The following is a 9,663-nucleotide window of genomic DNA, read 5'->3' as shown; positions in this document are numbered from 1 at the left end:
TTTCCGAGTGTCCATATGTTGGTATGGATTTCCGGGGTGACCCAGATTTGGTACTGCCGGTTGGTGAGCAGTGGGGTTCTATCAGTAAATTCTATGACCATATCTCTGTTTATCAATATTTTTTTTAATGTTCTCATGCTTTCTTCTATCAAGACTAATCAAAACTCATGTGCTCATGCAGATATTGGACCAGTTCAGCCAGTAGTACGTCTGAGAGCACTAGCTGCCGTTCCAGCAGGAGAGGCTGTGGGGAGGGCTATCCTTCATGACCTTGATGTGGCTGAGACTCTTTCAGCATTTCAGGATTAGCTCGAGGGCCTCACTCTTGTTATTCCGGACATGAGGACCGACGAGATGCCTCTGAGGTTGCAGTGACATACTACTGGCGTGCTGAGTTGATGGACTAGGCTTTTACGCATGATTGCACAGGTGGTGACTTGTTATCACTAGCATCATTATACAAGGGTGCCCCCTAGCATTTTGAGTTTTGGTTCATTTGACCAATTTTGTCTTGGTTACATAACATTATGTATAAACCATAAATAGTTATATATATATTTTTGATTTTTGGAGCTTTATTTTGGTTAAGTTATGTGATCTTGATGCAAATATTGATGAGATGCTTCTTTTATAAATGTTGCAAATGTCTATCTAACACATAGTTTGGCAATGAATTCGTTAATGTGTTTAAGTTTATGGAAATATGCTGATATTGAATAGAATCAAACTGCCTTTCCAAAATCTTGACCCTTAGGAACATGTGATAGATAGCTGGATTCCGTACGGAGTAGATACCAGTGAGCTGTAGGATGACGAGTTGTGAGTCTAGCCTGACGATGAGTCGGTGTATGCCACGTGTGATGGCATCAGAGAGAAGCTCTATCAATGCGTTGTATTCAACAATATTGTTCGTTGATCGACCAATACATACCCATCTGAAACTCACTAACTCGCTGCTTCGATCGAAGATAGCCCAGGCCGTAGAAGATAGGTTCCATGAACTACGACTCGCCCCATCAGCATATCCAACAAATGATTCCAGTAGGTCCAACATTTGCAGCAAATATGAAAGCGGATCACTTAACCAAGACAATTACCCTTAGCGAAAAAAAATGTAACAAAAGCATAGGGGTTACTATCTTGAGTCAAGCATAGTAACGCTTAAGGTACAACCCGTTGCGGGGTTGCACCGGTGATATCCCATCATAATCCACTAACTCGTAGGCTCCTTTTGCTAGTACACGCTTAACAATATAGGGACCCATCCATAAAGACTTGAATTTTCCTGTTCCCAATTTATCAGACTCCTGGTCGTAAAGTAAGACCAGGTCACCTTCTGAGATGACACGGGGTTTGACATTCTTGTCAAACTGCACCTTGACTCATTTCTTATGGGCTTCGTTAGCCAAAGCGGCATCACGACAGGTTTCATCCAATTGGATTAGTTCCAAGAAATGAGCCACCTCTTTTGAAGTTCCAGGGAGAAGGTCGACCGCGAGTTTGAGGGACGCAATTTCACACTGAACTGGTAAGATTGCTTCCAACCCATACACCAGTTGAAAGAGTGTAAACCCGGTTGCATTCCTTATCGATGTACGGTATGCCCACAAGACTGAGTATAGGATCAGGTGCCAACTCCTTTTATGGACTCCAATCATCCTTTACAGCATCCACTTAGGGACCTTGTTGATTGCCTCAACTTGACCGTTGGCCTGCAGATAATATGGAGTAGAGCTTTTGTGGGACAGCCCTAATTTTACAGCCAACTCAACCATCATGTGATTGCGAAAATGCGATCCATGATCTGTGACTATGGCCTGTGGAATGCCGAATCTACAGACTACATGATTGAAAAAGAAGAGGGCTGTCTTTTTTCCGCTGTTGTTTAATGTAGGCATCACCTCGGCCCATTTGGTAAAATAGTCTACTGCGACTATGATATACCCATGCCCCCTGACCGAGGTGGGGTTACATGTCGTGAAATATATTCCCCATTTGGAAAATGGCCTAACGACAACTACTGGTTGCAGAGGTGCGGATGGTATTCTGCTTTTTCGATCGAAGATTTGACATGCATGGCAACTTCTGACTGCGGTTATGCAATCTTTGAACATTGTTGGCCAGAAGTATCTTGCTCGTAAAATCTTTTGCGTCATAGCATAACCAGATTGATGCCCCCCCGCACGCGCCTAAATGGCAATCATTCAGGACTTTTTTCGGCCTCCTCGTGGGTGAGGCACCTCCTTAGAACTGTATTGACACCACGACGGTAAAGTGTATCATCGACGATCATGTAGTCTTTTGCTTGGTATTGAATGCGTCGTTGTTATGAGTGGGAGGTATTAGACCTATATGTTTGGGTTTGGAGATAGATGATTATGTCTCCATACCACGGATTGCTTGAAGATATTAGAAACAAAGATTCGTCCACGATCGCTTCTTCTGATGTTGCATCATTGGACGATGATGGGAGATCACATAGTAACTCCACGAAAACCAGGGATTTCTTAGATTTGGATTTTATAAATTCCAGATGAAACTCTTGTAGAATTGCTATCCATTTTGAATATTTGCCCCCCAGCAACTGTCGCGACAATATATAAGTAATGGGGTTGCAATCTGACAAAATGGTAGTTTTTCGAAAGAGGACATAGTGTCGAAATCTCTGTATCAGTTGAACAACTGCGAGAGCGAGCTTTTCAACGTAGGAGTACTTACTTTCTATATCATTTAAGTTTCTACTCAAATAATATATAGGATGTTCAATTCCATTTTCTTCTTGAACTAAAACCATTGCGATGGTCGTATCTGCTGCAGCCAGATACAAGTTAAAGTCTTTTTGATAATCAGGAGCGTACATTAATGATGCTTTTATTAGGGATTCCTTTAAAGCATCAAAGGAAGCTTGCACAACCTGATCCCAGATGAAGGGTACTTATTTTTTCAATAGAGGAGTATAACCTTTAGCAAGTTTTGTGTAATTTGGAATGAACCTCCTCAAAAATTTTTCTTTCCCTTGTAGTTTCTAAATCTGAAGAAGATTTGAAGGTGGAGGCAAATCAATGATTGCCTGAACCTTACGTGGGTCGAGACGAATCCCGTCCTTTGAGACCCAAAGCCATGTAAACAACCAGAACTGACACAGAACACACATTTGTGTGGGTTGAGTCGTATCTTGTAGTGTCGGCAGCGTAGAAATATCGCTCTCAAATGCTGCGGATGATCGGTCTGCTTTCGCGCATGAGCCAGAAGATCGTTGAGATATGGTTGAACGATGTTTTTGATGTCATGGAAGGCATAATTCATTGCCCTCTGAAATTTTTCCCCTGCATTCTTTAAACCAAAGGGTAGCTTGCGATATGCAAATGTGCCCCACAGACAAATAAATGCAGTCTTTGACTAGTCTTGTGGGTGGATATTTATTTGTTTATACCCAGAAAATCCATCCATAAATGAAAAGATTTCACATCTGACGCATTCCTCAATTATCTAGTCAATGAAGGGTGTAGGGTAGTTGTCTTTCGGACAAGCTTGATTTACATCCCTATAATCAATGCACATTCTAATTGTTCCTTGTTTTTTCATTACAAGAATAATATTCGATACCCAATTGGTTAGAGGAACCGAGTAAATAAAACCAGCATGGAGAAGTTTTTCAACTTCTTCCTTGATGGCAACGACTTACTTGGGGTGCACCTGCTGTAGCCGTTGTCATACCGGTTTGACATCTGGATACATCTTAATTTCGTGTTCAACTATGCTGGAGTCAATGCCTGGAATTTCGTCATACGACCAAGCAAAGACATCTCTGAACTCATGAAAAAGAGCGTGATATATTTCCAGTTCTGAAGGAGAACATGATTTGCCGACATGAATATTCTCTACAACATTTTTTTTGGTCGAGATGTTTATGGCGATAGTCTCTTCAATATTGGACAAGTTTCACTCGGAATCCACCGTGTTTATAGTATTTGATAGAAAATAAAAAACTGAGGGATGATGAAGGTCACTAGGAGTATCTTCTTTGTAATTCAGAAGATGGGAACAATTGTGGTAATCTTCCCATGGTGTCTCGTCAATTATCATTGACTGAACAATTCCTTCATCTATAGAATGTACTTGTGACCAAGGATCTGTAGGGGTGCCATATTCCTTAGACCTATCTATCCAAACGTTTGATAAGCGTTGATTTGGGTTTGCCTCCCATGCCGAAAACATTGATTGCTACAATATTTCTATTAGGCTTGGAGGCAATACCTACAAATGATCCATGTTAATATCGTTTTCAAAGATATTTTGAATAGAAGATATCATATTGCAGGTTCCCACCATTGCCACTTCCACCAGATTGATTGGAGGTGGTAGGGAAAAAGTCTCCATTAATATAGGGTCTTTTAGTAGGCTTACTCCGATATTTTGAAGCGAATGAGGGCTTCCATGGATCATTGGAAGGCTTCCCGTAACTTGTGAACTGTTGGGGAGAAATGTTTTCTTGTCGACGATTTTAATACCTCCTTGGAAGGGAAATGCAATCTTTCTGAAGTAGGTCGATACAACGGCAGCCATAGCATATATCTAGGGCCTTCCTAGTAGGATGTTGTAATCGAGGTTTCCGTCAATTACTTCAACATCTATTTCTACTATTTTGCCCCCCAATTCGACTTGCAAGTTAATTAAAATCCCATATGGGGTGTATGTTCATCCATCAAATGTTTTTAATGGTGTCAAAGATTGCGACAAGGGTGGAGATCCTAAAGTTTTCCAGCAACTCATCGACATAATACATGTAGATGCCCCCTCATCAACAATTGTTCGATGAACAATTTTGTTGAGGGATTTCACTTGAATCAGGAAAGCTAGTTGAGCTAGTAACTGAGGGTCATATCCTTTGTGATTAAAGGGCACAAGATTGGAATCCGTTGGGTTAATCCCATCTATCGCTGATAATAAAGCCTGCTTTTGGGAGGGGCAATTTTGCAGTACCTCAAGTGTCGACATAGCGGATGGCGATTGGGCCAGATCCTCCACTATATTATAATGTTGTGCTGCTCTGGCATGAGGATTAAATGTCGATTTGTGTACTACTCCCTTTGGCGGCTTTATCGTTAGTTCAGGAATGATGGGTGGCACAACTTCGGTCGAAGTTGTTGTTGAACTACTAGGTTGATCATTGGCCTTGTTGTCCGACAGCTGTGGATTCCCGTAATCTTTATTCCTTGTCGATATCAAAGCATCATTTTGCTGCTTCGAAACCGACAACATTAGCACTTGGGACGGGGAAGCATTGTCACTAGCAACCAGATTTGTTCCTAGATTTGGAAACGGATCAGTCAATACCGCCGAGGTTTTTGAATTCTTGAAGAATTTTCTAAGCTCAGCTTTATATGGACATTCCCTTGTCCAATGATCCTCATCACATATAAGGCATGGACGATTTGGTTTCCTTTCTCCAGAAGGGTTTGCAAAAGACTTTTCAGGGGACGACTCCTCCTGTTTCTTCTTCTTCCCTTTCCTTTTCTTCTTGCCTCCTGGTTGCTTGGTTTCTTTGCCTTTGTTAGTCGATACAGCATTTACTTTCGAGGCAAGAAGTTCTTCATTTGAATTTTGACCTGAAACTGTACAGTCTTTCTTCGACTTAGCCTTTATGGTTTTCATGTTGGTCGTTCCTATCACATCGTCCCCGGCATGAGAGTCTTTGTTTGATTTAGGAGAGGGAGGAATGGAAAATGCCGGTCTAGGAGCATCAAAGATTTTATCGTAGAATGTGCCAGACTGAGTATAGATCAAATCTAAATATTGTGCAAGAGAAATGACTTGCTCTTTAGTGATGACTCCTCCCTTTGCCACATATTCTGTAATAGAAGGTAACAATGACTTAATAAACCACTCAGCCAATAGTTGATCAGGAACATATGTTTTCACCATTCTACGACAACGTCACCACTCATGAATATGATTGATATGTGAGTGGCTGTCGTTTGCTTGAAATTGGTAAGAATATCTGTTCTTGTTTCGTACCTTATGGGTAATTGAAAATGGGTTAAAAAAGTTGTGGCTAGGGTACTGAAGTTATCAAACGAAGCTCTAGGAAATTCGATATACCATTTTGCCATCGGACCAGTTAATGTTCGCTAAAAAAGGCGAAGCCTAATCGAATCATCATTTAGAGTGTTAGATGAACACCACAGATGAAAAGTCATCACATGATTCGACGGGTCTTCACCCGGATTTCCATTAAATTTAGGAATATCTGATGGAAGTTTATGAGGAATTGTTGGCCACCAAGGGGCATAAGCGATTGGATCGTTTGTTATCTGATTTAGATCTGGTAACTCTGAAGTTGCCACGAAGGGCAACTGTTGATTCAGGTTCGGCGAAGCATACCCAGGATATGATGGGATTGCCTGAGCAGTGGGTCTTTGCATACCAACATAGTGCATTTGATGCTGATAACTTTGGTAAGGTTGATGGGCATAACCATTATGAAATTGTTGATGTTGACCATTTTGAATATACGGCTAACCATTACTTGCAAAGACTTGGTGCTCAGATCCTTGGTAAACTTGTTGGAATTGTGGTTGTTGATATTGCACTAGCCATGGTTGTGAGACCATTTGCTGTTGTCCAATATTGACTGTTTGACCAAGATGAGGGGTAATGGTAACCGTTTGAGCCTGGGTCACTCTAGTTAAGGAGCCACTAGTCGATGATTATGGTGGTGTCGTAGAGACAAGAAGCTGTTGACTTACGACCTGAGAGACTTGAGGTTGGCATACAACAGGCAATGCTTGTATTTGCGACACCGTCACAATAGCTGGTGTAATGGGGATATTTGACATAGGCAGACTTTGTTGCATTGAGTATACAACTCTTGGTTGTTGAGGCAGTATTAGCATCCAACCACTGGATGTAATTCCGGCATAAGCTGAATTCTGTTGCAAACTTTCATATGTTTGTTCTCCCGGAGGAGACAATGAAAGGGAATATTGCCCCCCATACGGCGGTAATCTGGTGCTTAAGGGAATGATTTTCCTTTGAGGACCGGACTGCCCAAATTGACATTGTGAAGGATCAATTTGCTGAGACTCAACATAAGAGATTCTAGATATTATTCCAGACGAACAAACGAGAATAGACCATACTATCAAAACAGCCCCTGGATGGATTCCATCCAGTGATTTAGAGCTAGTTGCGATAGACGGTACACTGGCGAACATTGTTGGAGTGGAAGCAGGAAGTTCTGCCACTGCTGTGTCGGATGACACAGTCCTAGATGTCAACGGTTGTTCAGACATATCTAGTCTATCCAAAATATTTCCTAGTGATTCTACAGGAACTTTCGATAACGGTAGACTAATTTCTGACGAAGAAGGATATAGGGTGATCCCAACTCCAAAATGCGATGGAGTACTAGACGGGGGATCTTCCACAATCTCTTCTATAGCAGTCAATCTAGGTGGAAGAGGTAGACCGTTAGGTCCGTAAAATATTTCTGGTGCCGAAGAAGGTATAGCTTCTGTAGCGATAGATGTTTGGGGAATAACACCTTCCAAATCAGCTACAGATGGAGCCGGTTCAGGAATAGAAGTGTTTACCTTCACACTAGGATCAGCTCTACTGTCCTCTGGTGGCTGCGGAACTTCTTCTGTAAAGGTAGGGGTACCAGAAATGTTTGGAGTAACCGGAGTGTCCGAGGGTGTCGAAACACTTGTTCCAACCAGACCAGGAGACTTTGAACCGATTAAATGAGTTCGCTTTGTTTGAAATAGTTTTGATTCTGGGGACAAAGACGGTTGACTCGTAGGTCTCTGCGAACGACGGGGTTTCAATTGACTTTCTTCCACAATTGCGGATTACTCTATCAACTAAAAATAAAGGGGAAAATGATTCCGAATTAAATGAATTTTAGACGCTTTGACACAACTTGTTTTTTCAATTTTTAAGAGTCGAGAAAAAATAAAAGATGACTCTAGTCACCTTCGATTTTTAATGAGCCTGAAGTAACAAGTGCTCAGATGGACCTTTTCCTTTAAGGAGTCTGAAAAGGAATGAAAGAGACTACTCTGGAAATCTAGATAGAGGGATTACCAAACCAATCACAAAACTGCAGAATACTTTTTACGGTACGACAGTCAATCTTTCCGAATGCTGTGTTAAGTGCATTGCGATCGATAGGGTAGCATACATGGCTTCCTATGGATAAAGGATATAGCCTATTGTGGTCTCCCAATATATACTCGACGGTACGTGGGAGCATAAGTTCGTACTGGCACTTTTCGTCTCAAAGAGGAGGAATCACCCAACCAACAGTGAAAGTGACAGTTACCAGGCTTTACGACACCGGAATACGTCTCTAGCCTAGACTTCTATATGTTGTGCATTATGTTCCAAAGCGTTTTTATGTTCATTAAATTTATTTTACAGTTGATCTTTCTTAAGAAATTTTCCTTTCAGGTTCACCGCCTGATGTAGATATACAATTCCTAAAATGCAATCTAAGATGATAAACAATCATTTAATCTTCTTTTTGCAATGAAAATCCTAGCTACTAAAGAAAGAGAGATGATATTCTTTCAACATAGAGCAGAGAGCACACACTAGATGCACTGTCCTAAATCAAAACAACAAGCAGTCTAAATGCAAATGCACATGCATTTATTTGTTTTCAGCTTTCTTAATGTGTGAATGACAAGAAGAACGCTAAGTACAAATCTGAATTACCTTTTCAAAGTGACAGTACTAACAAATTTCTCTTCAAAAACGAAAGGAAGATAATGACGACACTTTGCTATTTTGAATTGAAAACTGCTTTAGACACTTGAAAAAATACTAATTCAAATCAAATACAAGAGTAACTATTTAATCGACCATTAAGAACAATAGAATTCTTTTCTTTGACTGAAAACGACACTTGCGACACTTCCAAATCAAAAGACGACAGTTTGATTATGTTACTTTTTGTAAAAGAGAATTGTAAATGACGCACAATACATAAAAACATTCACAATTATTTGTACTATGGAGGTGGAATGATGGAAAGGAAGGGGGTTTCCACAGTGGTATACTAATCACAGAAAGCAAAGCTCCTGAATAGAGCTAAAGAGAGTGAAGAAAAACCAAAGTCTGAAGGAAAAATTAGCCTTTTCTGACCATCACACTTGTTATACAGGGAAACTAGTATGCATCCCACCTACTGCACATGCGAAGTGTGATGCATACAGACTTCCTTGAAGAGAGGCTTTGATGGTACCAGTGCGAGACTTTTACTTGGTCTTTGGTCACAGTTTGTAGCTTAGTTCAGGGATTTAGGCCGAGCAAGTGATGTTCAGTAAATATAAATCACAGGGGTTGATCTAATGAGGTTACTAGAGCCACCACTAGGGCAATAAGAAGGTTTGCAAATCAATTGTTCAGTTTATAAATAAAACCTAGAGATAGACTGAAGCAACATTGATCTACTTTGCACTTGCATAGCAAATGTAGTTCGAAGGCTAGTTGGCTTAACTTCAGGCTCCATCTGTAAGTTTATAAAAAAAACAAATATAGACAAGCAAGCTATCTATTCGTCCCCAGTGGAGTTTCCATTTTGTTATCGGGAAATCTAGTGTCCACTCAGAGCTACTAGTCCCACTAAGACTGGTAGCTATCTTAGAAACAAACAAA

The sequence above is a fragment of the Pinus tabuliformis genome, chromosome 8 (assembly GCF_031772625.1).
Source record: "Pinus tabuliformis cultivar Carrire ecotype Pingquan chromosome 8, CPIR1, whole genome shotgun sequence".
Lineage (NCBI taxonomy): Eukaryota > Viridiplantae > Streptophyta > Pinopsida > Pinales > Pinaceae > Pinus > Pinus tabuliformis.
The sequence above is the reverse complement of the archived record's forward strand: the minus strand, read 5'-3'. Positions refer to the sequence as shown.